Genomic DNA, 13502 nt, shown 5'->3' with positions numbered 1-13502 from the left:
GGTGTATGCATGGAAGTGACTTGCTTCTCACAGTTATCAAATTCACAGTTACCCACCAAATAATTTTAGATCTGAGGTCTTCTTTGTGTATTTTCTTTGCTTTTCCACAAGCCACAAAGGGTAGCTGTCATCATGAGTTTTATCAAAAGCTGAAAAAATTCATACTCAAAGCTTGGCACCATAGACATCAACAGTAACTTTTAGGATATTCAAGACTGGAAAGAATCTCTTCATTTTAAGACATAAGATAGCAAAATTCTAGAATTTCAAATTTCTAACAAACAGAGTTTACTGAAAACCCAGCATTAATTAAAACAATCCAAGTCATGAACTGCTTCAAAGTTTTACAGGGTTGTTTTGATTAGTTTAAAAACAGAGACTTATGCTAAGTTGAAGTGCCTGGTCCATCCAGAACCCTGTGAGTGTCCAACACAGCCGTAAAAAGGTTGAAGGGAGCCTTTGATCTTGAATTCAGAGCCTGAATGACTGTGCCTATTGTTTGTAAATGTGGTTGGAAACTAGAGCACGAACCTGAAAGGAATGAAACCTGCCTGATAAAGAAAACAGCTTCCAGAATGGTAGGGACTCAAACAGATTCTTTAGGATTGTGAAGACTCCAGCATGTGAAGTTTATGGATGGATGTTAGGTAGTTGATTTGCTAGTGCTTCACGTATTGGTCCAGGGCAGGTGGGGCAGAATGTAATGGCATCAGCTCAAGTAGAACCAGGAATTCACTCACCATTCTGCCATTAAGTAGCTGCTCATCATCTTGGCTCACTCTGAATCTCTCAGTGGTTTTTCCTTATTGGTAGAATACAGAGAGAATGATAGTCACTGCCTCTCCCAGGATTAATGAGGTGGTATTCACAAAAAGCATTGTATTCTTAGGAAGGAGTGCTCTGTGGCAAGATGTAATAGGGCAATAATGTTAAACATGTTTAAAACATGTGCCTGATGTTACCAAATGGATGCCACGGCTGAATAGTCTCGTATCTCAAATATAAACCAATGCATGTGGAACTGCTTACGGGTAACAGATGACAGGCTGGATAAGTGAAAGAATTGATCATTATACGGAAGGTAGTTCTTGCTTAAAAACATGCTTTACGCCTACTACTTCAGCCTTAATACACTGAAGACATACTTGAGAAATCCCATTTAGATAATCACTGGCCATTGATGGCGGAAATTAGAAATGGAGAAAAGGATTGAGTCACTGAGTCTGTTTCCTGGGAGACAATATGGAAGAAGAAACCCCAGAAAACAATGCCTGCATGTTCCTGCTGTGTGTCAACTCAGCTTCACAAACTTGCCTCTGCAACCGTGGCTGTGATAAATGCCAGACTGAGTCCAGGAGGGCTCCCCCTGGACTCACTCTTCATGGTTGCCTGAGATCTTTTGTACAAGGACCACATTGCAAATCTGTGGGTTCCATAAGTAGATAGCAAGGCTCTGAATCAGAGTGGCGCCTGTGACTGCCCCACCATGCTTGTGCTAGTTATTCAGATACATTTCCATCATCAGGGAAATAATATGCCAGATGATTACTCAAGAGCATCTTTCCCAGTATTTGGAGGTTCTAGGATTCATTTCATGAATAATTTGCTGAAATCAGATAACTTTATTCCCTTAAATCCTCTAGTGAATTCCCATTACCCTTAGAAAAGAGATCCCATCTTTTTACCACTGCTTCCAAGGACCTGTCCACGCTGGCCTCCAACCTCCTCTTGGACCAACTGTCTTATTCACTATGATGTGCTTCAGGCTCATTTACTCCCTGACCTGCCCTTGCTGTTCCTTCAGGTGAAAGTGCTCTGTCCCAGGTTTCCATATCCTGGAAGTTTCACATTCTCAGCTCAACTGTCACTTTTGCAAAGACACCTTCCAGGACCATCTGATCTAACATCCTACCCTCCCCTTCCAATTTTTCTTCATCTTATCACCTCATCAGACTATTTTTAAAAGCACTAACACCAACTGCAATTATTGTACTCATTTGTCTCTTGCTTATTGTTTCCTTCTCATGAAAATAGAGAGCTTGACAGTCTTCATCAGTCTTAAAGCCCTTGTGCCTGGGAAGCACATGGGACATAGTAGATTCTTACTAAATATGACTTCAGGGGATGAATTCATGGGCAACATTCACAATTTAGATTTCCAAATTCTTTATTTGTCATATTAGTCACTGTGAATAATTCCTCAGGGTGTTATGCTTGCTCTGATGAAGATTTTTGTCTCATGTGTAGTTGAGATAGTCTGAGATCATTCTTTTTATCATGACTTGGCTTCCAGGGCAAGAGGGAACTTGCATAGTATGGGATTGAGAGAAACAGCTATATTTGGAGTGATTGAACGTGAAAAGACTTCTTATTACCTAGCTTATTTTTAATTTTCTAGATAGAGGATGGAACAGGAGATCTGAGATCAAATTTCAGATCTCATTCTTATGTGCAGAAGGTTGGAAAGAAACTCCATCGTTCTGACTCTGTATTCTCATATATTGCCTTGACTATTCTTATAACTAGTGGTTCTTATCAGGACCAAGTGAGATACTGTGGCTGAAAAGGCTCTGGGACCTTTCAACTGCTATTTAGATACAAAACATCAGTGTTTACACATAAGCATCTTGACTTCTGTCTTCCTGACAAAGTGATGACATTTTCAGTTCAGTTCAGTCTCTCAGTCGTGTCTGACTCTTTGCGACCCCATGAATCGCAGCACGCCAGGCCTCCCTGTCCATCACCAGTTCCCGGAGATCACCCAAACTCATGTCCATCGAGTCAGTGATGCCATCCAGCCATCTCATCCTCTGTTGTCCCCTTCTCCTCCTGCCCCCTAATCCCTCCCAGCATCAGAGTCTTTTCCAATGAGTCAACTCTTCACATGAGGTGGCCAAAGTATTGGAGTTTCAGCTATAGCATCAGTCCTTCCAAAGAACACCCAGGACTGATCTTTAGAATGGACTGGTTGGATTTCCTTGCAGTCCAAGGGACTCTCAAGAATCTTTTCCAACACCACAGTTCAGAAGCATCAATTCTTTGGCACTCAGCTTTCTTCACAGTCCAACTTCACATCCATACATGACCACTGGAAAAACCATAGCCTTGACTAGATGGACCTTTATTGGCAAAGTAATGTCTCTGCTTTTGAATATGCTATCTAGGTTGGTCATAACTTTCCTTCCAAGGAGTAAGCGTCTTTTAATTTCCTGGCTGCAACCACCATCTGCAGTGATTTTGGAGCCCAGAAAAATAAAGTCTGACACTGTTTCCACTGTTTCCCCATCTATTTCCCATGATGGGACCGGATGCCATGATCTTCGTTTTCTTAATGTTGAGCTTTAAGCCAACTTTTCTACTCTCCACTTTCACTTTCATCAAGAAGCTTTTTAGTTCCTCTTCACTTTCTGCCATAAGGGTGGTGTCATCTGCATGTCTGAGGTTATTGATATTTCTCCCGGCAGTCTTGATTCCAGCTTGTGCTTCTTCCAGCCCAGTGTTTCTCATGATGTACTCTGCATATAAGTTAAATAAGCAGGGTGACAATACACAGCCTTGACGTACTCCTTTTCCTATTTGGAACGAGTCTGTTGTTCCATGTCCAGTTCTAACTGTTGCTTCCTGACCTGCATATAGGTTTCTCAAGAGGCAGGTCAGGTGGTCTGGTATTCCCATCTTTTTCAAAATTTTCCACAGTTTGTTGTGATCCACACAGTCAAAGGCTTTGGCATAGTCAATAAAGCAGAAATAGATGTTTTTCTGGAGCTCTCTTCTTTTTCCATTATCCAGCAGATGTTGGCAATTTGATCTCTGGTTCCTCTGCCTTTTCTAAAACCAATGTGAACATCTGGAAATTCACGGTTCATGTATTGCTGAAGCCTGGCTTGGAGAATTTTGAGCATTACTTTACCAGCATGTGAGATGAGTACAATTGTGCAGTAGTTTGAGCATTCTTTGGCATTGCCTTTCTTTGGGATTGGAATGAAAACGGACCTTTTCCAATGTTGTGGCCACTGTTGAGTTTTCCAAATTTGCTGGCATATTGAATGCAGCACTTCCATAGCATCATCTTCCAGGATTTGAAATGGCTCAACTGGAATTCCATCACCTCCACTAGCTTTTTACTCTTCTCCATATCTCCAGTGCCATTGTGGTAGGTATTCAATACATTGTCAAATGAGTGAATGCTATTTTAGAAATATAGAAAGGAATTACTATACCTGCCATTTTCCTCATTATCTTTTATTTTCTCATGGTAAACATCATTGACTTTGTGTCTATTTTTCATCCTCTCTTTTGTAAGCTATTTGCCATTAAATAGAACAGTTTCGTAGAAATATCTCTCATTTAATTTGTTATTACTGTCATTGCATATTGTCTGGACATGGGTTTTAACATCCCAGGGCACTATAAAGGAGAGAGGGCATCTGTCCAATTAACAAAGTGAAAGGCACAGATCCACTGGCCATGACCCTATGGGGTAAAACTGAGAATACTTGAGACTTTTATTAATCACAACTCCAGCCCACTCCAATCTATGTACTGTAACCATTGAGGAAATTGAAGTCAAGACCTCAGTGAATCATGTTGTAGTCTGTTGGGCAATACCTTTATTTTGGGATTTGGGCTATTTGTAGATTGCCCTTTTTTGGTATAAATGAGGAGGACTGTTTATTTCCATTTTGCAATAAAAAGCTACTGGCTATTTAGCCAGAAAGCAAATATTTTCACTCTGAATTGCTTTCTGGACATTTTTTCCAACAGCGCTTGATTTGAAGCTGTGAAACACATTACTCCTCTTCTCTCCTAGAACCCCCACCATTTCCTTTCAAGTGGATCAAAACCAGTGCTTTAAAAAAAATAAAGCCAGTATTCTTTGATTGCTTCTTTACCATATGAAAGGATCAGAGAAGCTGAAATAAATGCCTTTTTGGTCCTCAAATGCTGCAGTCAAGGATAGTCTGCCAGCCAACCAGGTGTTCCAGAACATCTTGCCTTAAGCCAGCCTGCCCAGAGACTGGCAGTGAAGTATGTCTGGGCTTTGGTATTTTCTGTGTAGCTTAGAATGCTATCTTTGGGCACATTTTATTAGGCTGCACAAGAAATATTGTACGATCTGCATAGTGATGAAGTTATGTATGTCTTAGCCATGTTCTCCAGTCATAGAATATTCCTTTTGCAGGCCTTTGGATCCCTTAGGTTGTTTTTAAACTTAATTTTAATTTTCCATCTGGATGCACTCTCCACTCCACACTTATTTGACTAAAAATTTCCAGCCTGTTTGTTTCTGTACCATTGAAAACCTTACCTCCAAACCTATGCCCTTTACGTAACCCACATACACACTCACCCCAAAACAAATTTTAAAAACCTTGAATTTAAGAGTTTAATTTCATTACCAGCTGTAATTTACTTCAGTAGCCTGGCTGTCCTTTATTTTAGTCATTTCCACCCCTGCTTGTTTCAGCTCAAGGCACTCAATCCTGATTGACTCATTGTCTAGGTATTTAGTAGATTTGTATCTTTCCTTTTTATTTTGGTGACACTGCCTAGGTATGCCCTGCCATTCTTGACATAGCTGATATTGGGAAGCCTTTGAAAGACATTTTTCTTACTTGTTAGTGACAGCAAGTGACAGCAATTGAATAAAATTAAAAAGAATAAAATACAAAAATAATTTTTACCTTTATTTGTATTTTTATTCTTCATAAAGGATCTGCATGAACAAAATAGCAAATTTTCAGAAATGGCTTGAGTATTAATATTTCACATTCCTCAAAATTAGATGAACTATTTTTTTCTGAATTTTCCATAGCATCCTTTAAGTACTCTATGAATGCTCTACTATTGCTCTATTATTATGGAGGGCTGACTCAAACATTCAAATATTTTGAGTGGTAGGAAAAAAATAAATACAAGTCAATTTTATTTTATGAGTTAAAAAATTGTTTAAGCCCCAGGGAAAGAGCCAACTGGACCAAACCTGCTTTATCCCTCCTGGATCCATAATACACTTTGGCAAGGTGAAGGCTTTGAGGAATCCTATAGTAAGGAATCCTATTTAATTTGGTATTTCCTGAATTGGGGAGAGCATGAAAAAAATAAGAATCAATAGGTTATAGAAAGGTTCTGATCATTCTAAAGGTAGAGGGTGGGTGTTTTGGGGGCAACAACTCTGCTGAATGATTAGCTGGAGAGACAGAATCAAAAGCAGCAGCAGAGTTACATGGCCACAGACTGAAAACTTGGGATGAGAAACCAAGATGTGGTCTTGAGTGGTGGGCCTCTACCCACAGAGAGGCCAAGACTAAGAGGGAGAAAAGGAGCTGAGATTACCATAGACCCTGAGCAGATATTCAGACAGGCTCATCCTTCAGGTTAGTCAGGCTTTTCCAGCTTAGTTGGATATTTGAATCATATAGCTGTTTTATCTTGCCTTGAAGACAATTGATAATTTCTCTTTTCTAGCATACATGGAGAACAAACCTCTTTAGTCATTAATAATTACTCAGTGCATCCCTGGTGAGTATTCATAGTCAGATTTTTAAAACAGGCTCAAGTCATTTGTCATTGTTTTTAATTTAAGCAACATCAATTATACACACACACACACACACACACATACACACACATGCACACACTTCCCCTCCCAGCCCCACCCCCACATATATGTTTTTCATTCTGTGGGGACATGTAATGAAAGGTTAGTGTGAACTTAGGCTACACAAGACAGCTGCCCTGCAGATGTTCCAGAATTGCATTAAATGCTCTACACATTAATGTTGCCTTATAGGAGTCTGAAGCTCTCACCCCAATCCCAAGAACTTTAACTCCATTCCTCTTCGATTTATTTTCAAACTGAGTGATTAAGGGACAATATGAAAACCATATGTAGCATGACCACTAAATAGTCTTTTCTTATTCATACATAAAAACAATGGGTTGGAAAGCCAAGCTTACCAGGGACATGAGAGAAACTTGCCAGTACATGGATCATGTTTGAAGAGTCAGATCAAAGAAAGAAATAGGAGTGTCAGAGCCTGGCATCTCCTGGGTTTGCATGTCCAAAGCAATTTTCATTCGTTGTCCATGCTGCATTTTGTGTCATTCTTCTCATCCCCAAATCTTCAAAATGGAAAGGCATACACTCTGTGTGAACAGACACAAGCTATCATCACATTTTAAAAAAACAGAACTGTCAACTAGTCTTTTTAGACGCCATTTGGGGTTCATTGATCCCTAGAAGATTGAAATCCTTGGTAGTGAAGTATTTCATGTCCTTTACCATGACTAAGGATATCCTCTAATTTCATTTAACTTCTAATTATTTTTTCTCTGATTTTCCAGAGTCCCCAAAGGGATAATTGTCTATATCTTTATACCCCTCTTGGAGGCAGTGAGGGAAAGGTCCAAAAGGACTCTCTGGTGAGACGGAGCGTGAGAAATGGACTAAATACACTACTGGCCTAGACTTTGTATCTGCTGAGATATTAATCACTTACTTGTGTCAGCGTATTCAAGATAGTACAGGGACTTCTGGCAAACCTGTAATCTTCTGAAGTTCCAAATGAAGGCATAGACTTCTCTTGATGGCAATATTTCTTGGAGAGTGTGACTGATGTTTGTTCTCCAAACTCAAAACCTAGCAAGGAGCTTGAATGTGATAAGATGGAGAGAAAAAAAAAAAATCTGTTCCTTGATCATCTATGAATTTTTGTCCTTCTCTTTGAATAAGTCGACCCACTTCATTTTGACTTCCACAGCTCTATTTTCCCCTCTGTTTCTGTCCTTCGAAGATTCTGTGAATTTTCTAAGTCTGTTAAAAAAGATGGACGCTACATGTGTTTCTGACTTTGATTCTTGTCATAGCATTCCCCAAGATTTCCAAAAGGCCAACATCTTGAAGAAGTATGTCAAACAGCTTAGTATATGTTTTTTGAATGTTTTAAGTGCTAGACACAACTTTGGTTCTGGATGTGCATTTAGCATTTAGTTGGAAATCAGTACAGTGATTCTCACTTTATTTTCTAGAAGAAGATTTAGTATTAGATAACCGTGTGGAGCTGGGGTGACTTTCCAAAAGGGAACATACAGCCAAGGTTTTGCTTCTGCTTAAATATTGAGGCAAAGCTGCCCTCATACAAAACGAGTTGTGACAATTCAATTTCTGGCTGCATATTTGGATCCGGGACATCATTTCCCTTTGTATTTCACGATTCTGTCACTCCAGAGTTGTAGTCACTCAATGTATTACTATCTTAGATTTCAGTTTCCATAATGGGTTCATCAGAATTCCAGAATTAAAATTCTTTTTTTCCTGGGAAGAAAACACAAAATCGTTTGTTTGACCCCTTGAATTGTCAGTTCATCAGTAGGCCAAGCTCTGTGCTTTGGGGCAGTTCAACAAATCGTTTTGCCACTGACCACAGAGTTGGATGGAATGATCCCTTTCTGTAGAGAGCACGGGGGATGGTCCAAGCCAGGGCATATGGGGAATGACTTCTCCTGCCATCTGCATTTTGCATAGGATCATGTAACCACCAGACCAGCAGGACTACTCATTCACCCTGTCAACTCCAAATAGAGCAGATTTCAGAAAGAAAAAAAAAAAAAAAATTGCAGCTAAATCCAAACAAAGAAACGGCTTATGTTTTCCCTTATCTTCACATCTTTGGATCTTAGGCACTAAAAATATATCTTTTCTTTTTTAAGTCAGAAACCTCCTAAGAGCTTTTCACTTTAAACCCTTTCAAAGCTTGCAGTGTGGCAGCAGAGAGCCTCCTTATATGTTTTTTGTTTGTTTGTTTATTTAAGAATTTAAAAAATAAAAAATTCTCTCCCTACCCAATTCTGACTTTTTATTGTGTTAAGCTTTTGTTATTAACCTTTTCACTAGGCTTTATTTAAATGAATCCTTAAAGGTTTGGAGTAAAATTAATTAATACATGTATATATGTTGAAGATCACATCTACATAAAATTTGGGGAAGCTGTTTTGACCAAATATATGAAACTACTCAGTAAATGGAATGGAAGTTTGGAACTCAACAACCAGTTATTTGTGGATGTATATCTTGTTCAATCTTGTGAACAAAACCTCTACCTGCTAGGTATTCTGTCCTGTAGATAAGTAAACAAAAGTAAGGACTTAGGAGAAAATTCTGAGAAAAGTTATACATATTTTAAATGACTACGAAACACGGTATGGTGACAAATTTTTGCTGTACTCAGTTCTTATTTGTGTTTCTTTTTCTTCGTAATGCCTACCACATTACTCTGATAGATATTCTATTCATTAATATTGCACTTAGTGTTCTAATCAATTTCTTTGAAATTCATTCTTATTTTGTTTGTTATAGAGCCCAAGCTCCTACTGCTTGCCACCCAACAGGCTAATAAATTGAGTTGTTAGGGGAAGGAGCAGTGACTCTGTTCAGAAAGCTGGCAAACCGAAGAGATGGTGAGCTCATGTCCCAAAGAGCCATCTTGCCTGAGTTAGGATTCAGGCTTCTTCAAACATATCCTGGTCCCCATCAGCCTCCAGAGGGGATGTGTTAATTTCTTCCTTTCTGCAGTCATTCACATATGGTCCTGGTCAGGAACTTTCCTGTAAGCTAAACAAAGGTATTTTAGCTTAATTCTCATTGCCTGGGAGGCAGGGTTCTCAGAGATAGGTCATTATGTGTATTTTAAGTTTATAGGCAACATCACTTTAATGATTAACTTATAGTAGAATACAAAGCTGCTTCCATGTTACAATACTGCCCTTGGTGTTTTAATTGATTCCTTTGGAATTCATTCCCATTTTGTGACAATACTGACTTCTGCTGGTGGTGGCTGACACTGTGGGAAGAATGAATTTTGCATCTAATCTATAATTTATACCTTCATGTACTCTAATGAGTCAAAGTATAGAAGAGTAAGGGGCTTCCTTCATAGCTCAGTTGGTAAAGAATTCACCTGCAATGCAGGAGATCCCAGTTCGATTCCTGGATCAAGAAGATCTATTGGAGAAGGGATAGACTACCCACTCCAGTATTCTTGGGCTTCCCTGTGGCTCAGCTGATACAGATTCTGCCTGCAATGTGGAAGACTTGGGTTTGATCCCTGGGTTGGGAAGATCCCCTGGAGAAGGGAAAGGCCACCCACTCCAGTATTCTGGCCTGGAGAATTCCATGGACTGTATAGCCCATGGGGTCGTAAGGAGTTGGACATGACTGATTGACTTTCACTTTCATGTAGAAGAGTGATGGGAAACTAGAGGGAGTGGGAAATATTAGTAGAAAGTTTCCTGCTGCTGCCTCTGTCTAATGTCACATTGGTGGCCAGGGATTTTAAGTGATGCTTCACTTGTCAGAGTGGAAAACTTTAGCATAAGCATCCTCTCAGAAATCCTAGAACAATAGCATCTCTTTACTTGTTATTTTCTTGGGAAGTTCCAGAAGAGAGGATAGGAGAGAAGGCTGGTTTTGAAAAGGAAAAAGAAAGCCAGTCTTTTTAAAAAAAATTATTTTATTGAAGTATAGTTGTGTTCATTTCTGCTGTAGAGCAGCATGATTCAGTTAGACATAAATATACATTTTTATATTCTTTTCCATTATTGTTTATCACAGGCTATTGAATAGAATTCCCTGTGCTATACAGTAGGACCTTGTTGCTTATCCATTCTATATATAATAGTTTGCATATGCTAATCCCCAAATTCCGATTCATCACTCTCCTGCACCTCATCCCCCTTGGCAACCATAGTTTGTTCTGTTTTTGTGAGTCTGTTTCTGTTTCAGATAGGTTCATCTGTGTCATATTTTAGATTCCACATATAAGTGTTATCATGTGGTATTTATCTTTCTGACTGACTTAGTGTGATCATCTCTAAGTCCGTCCAGGTTTTTACAGATAGCATTATTTCACTCTTTTTTTTACAGTATTCCTTTGCATATATGTAATATCTTCTTTATCCATTCATCTGTCAGTGGGCAGTTATGTTGTTTCCAGTTTTGGCTATTGTGAGTAGTGCTGCTATGAACATAGAGGGGCATGTGTTCTTTTGAATTACAGTTTTGTCCCAGATACGTGCTCAGGCATGCGACTGCTGGATGATATGGCAACTCCTTTTGAGGAACCTCATACTATTTTCCAGAGTAGAAAGCCCATCTTTACATCTATATCAGCACAGCAGGTATCAGCTGTAGTCTGTACCCTATAACCTCAGGGTCTCAGCAACCATGTACTTAATAATATTAAGGACTTGGTGAGTTACAAAAGTTAAAGCCAGGTCTATAGTCAATGTGCATCCATCCTTTCCTGGAGATAAGACTGTTGGGAAAATATTTGTGCTTTGTTATCTCTAAATCTTGCAAGAAGCTTAATAGTGAAATAATGATAATACTAATAATACCAGCAGCTGACAATCATTGAGTGTTTACTAGAAATCAAGCAATATACACTTTATAATGAAGCACTTTATAACTATTATCTTACTTAAGCTTGATTACGATTGGGCTTCCCTGGTGGCTCAGATGGTAAAGAATCTGCTTGCAGTACAGGAGACCCAGGTTTGATCCTCTGGAGAAAGGAATGGTAACCCACTCCAGTATTCTTGCCCGGAAAACCCCATGGACTAGAGCCTGGTGGGCTCTAGTCCATGGGGTTGCAAAGAGTTGGACATGACTGAGCGACTTCCACATGATTCTACAATATTGTAATTAGTATCCCTACCCTATAGATAAGGAAATTGAGGCTTAAAGGTGACACAGCAGGTCACACAGCTGGTGGAGTGGGAAAGATGGTAGTTTCAAAAAGATATGTCCAAGTCCTAATGCCCAGTACTTGTGAATGTGACTTTATTTAGAAATAAGGTCTTTGTAGATGTAATTAAATCAAGGATCTTGACATGATTATCATCCTAGATTTAGTATATGTGCTAAGTCACTTCAGTTGTGTCCGGCTCTTTGTGATCCCATAGACTGTAGCCTGCCAAGCTTCTCTGTCCATGGGATTCTCCTGGCAAGAATAGTGGAATGGGTTGCCATGCCCTTCTTCAGGGGATCTTCCCGACCCAGGGATTGAGCCCGGGTCTTCTGCATTGCAGGCAGATTCTTTACCATCTGAGCTACTTAGGAAGCCCCCTTGATTTAGGGTGGACCCTGAATCCAACAACCATCCTCCTTATAGAAAAAAGGAGAAAGATATTTGTGTCTCACACAGAGGAGGCCATATGAAGATGGCAGCAGAGACTGGAGTGCTGCATCTACAAGACAAGAAACATCCAAGATTATTGGCCATCAGCAGAAGCTAAGAGGCACGAAATGGATTCGCCCTCAGAATCTCCTGAAGAAAGCACCTCTGGCAACACCTTGATCTTAGACTTCTGGCTTCTAGAGTTGTGAGAAAATAATTTGTTATATAAACCACCCCATTTGTGGTAATCTGTTACAGCAACCCTTGGAAACAAATACAGCTAGCAAGTGATGGAATCAACACTTAAAACCAAACACCAAAGCCCATATTTAGAGCCCTATTCTTTATACCTCTCCCATATTGAATGTAAATATCATTGTGGGTTTATAGTTATTTGAAAAAAGCAAATGGATGAATTTTTTGTTTTTCTTTCATCTCTTTGGAAAAATGTTAGTGAAAGAATACACGTGTGATAAGAATGGTTGTGCTGTTGGTGGACAGCTGTTGGGAAAAACTGTGAGCATGCTCCTATAACATTTCCCTTGCTGCTGCTAAGTTGCTTCAGTCATGTCCGACTCTGTGCGACCCCATAGACGGCAGCCCACCAGGCTTCCCCATCCCTGGGATTCTCCAGGCAAGAACACTGGAGTGGGTTGCCATTTCCTTCTCCAATGCATGAAAGTGAAAAGTCAAAGTGAAGTCGCTCAGTCGTGCTTGACTCTTAGCGACCCCACGCACTGCAGCCTACCAGGCTCCTCCGTCCATGGGATTTTTCCAGGCAAGAGTAGTGGAGTGGGGTGCCATAATAGCAAGTCATTGTAAGACCAGAGATGTAGTATTTTAGATTCTTTGATTGGACATACTGCTAAGATTCTCCTAAAGTGATAAGGGCATGTATTTAATGAATATATCTTCAAGTCTCCTAGCCCAGGTCACCCACTAAGTCAGTCTCAACACAGAAAAACTGTCGAGGAGCATCCCTCCTCAGTTCTTTTCTTTTCTTCAGTAGACATGATTATCTTCATTTATAAGCTTTTCATTTTAATTGTGCTTGTGGTTTACTCTGCAGAAATGTCAAGAAGTGAAGAAAGGTAAGGGTGAGTGAGCTTGGACAGGAAAGAGATATTACCCAGGACAAGAGGACAGATGTGAGGAAAAAGAATTACCAGGAAAATCACTGAAGGAAAAATACGTGACTCTGGCGGTGCACATTTGAATAAGTTAGTTGATTTGTACTTTTCTGCCATCATGGTTAAAAGAGTAGATATTAGAGGACATAGGGTAGAAGCGTGGATTGTTCTTTTTTTCAGTTCTCGTTAGGTT

General features: G+C 39.7%; 1 long non-coding RNA gene across 2 annotated transcripts in view; it reads right to left on the bottom strand.

Moving 5' to 3' along the window:
* Nucleotides 1–8232: 8232 nt before the first annotated feature.
* Nucleotides 8233–13502, bottom strand: part of LOC109564915 (uncharacterized) — a 29669-nt gene continuing 24399 nt past the window's right edge. Inside the window, exons 4-5 of one of the 2 annotated variants that reach the window (XR_011568796.1) lie at nt 9490–9613; nt 8233–8317 (exon numbers count right to left, since the gene is read on the bottom strand). This is a non-coding gene — a long non-coding RNA (uncharacterized lncRNA). Of the gene's footprint in view, nt 8318–9485; nt 9614–13502 lie in introns of those variants that run through there. The other variant, XR_002181563.2, reaches the window with a different exon arrangement.

This window comes from Bos indicus, chromosome 10 (assembly GCF_029378745.1).
Source record: "Bos indicus isolate NIAB-ARS_2022 breed Sahiwal x Tharparkar chromosome 10, NIAB-ARS_B.indTharparkar_mat_pri_1.0, whole genome shotgun sequence".
Taxonomy (NCBI): domain Eukaryota; kingdom Metazoa; phylum Chordata; class Mammalia; order Artiodactyla; family Bovidae; genus Bos; species Bos indicus.
Note: the sequence above shows the minus strand (reverse complement) of the source record. Positions and strands in the feature narration are given on the sequence as shown.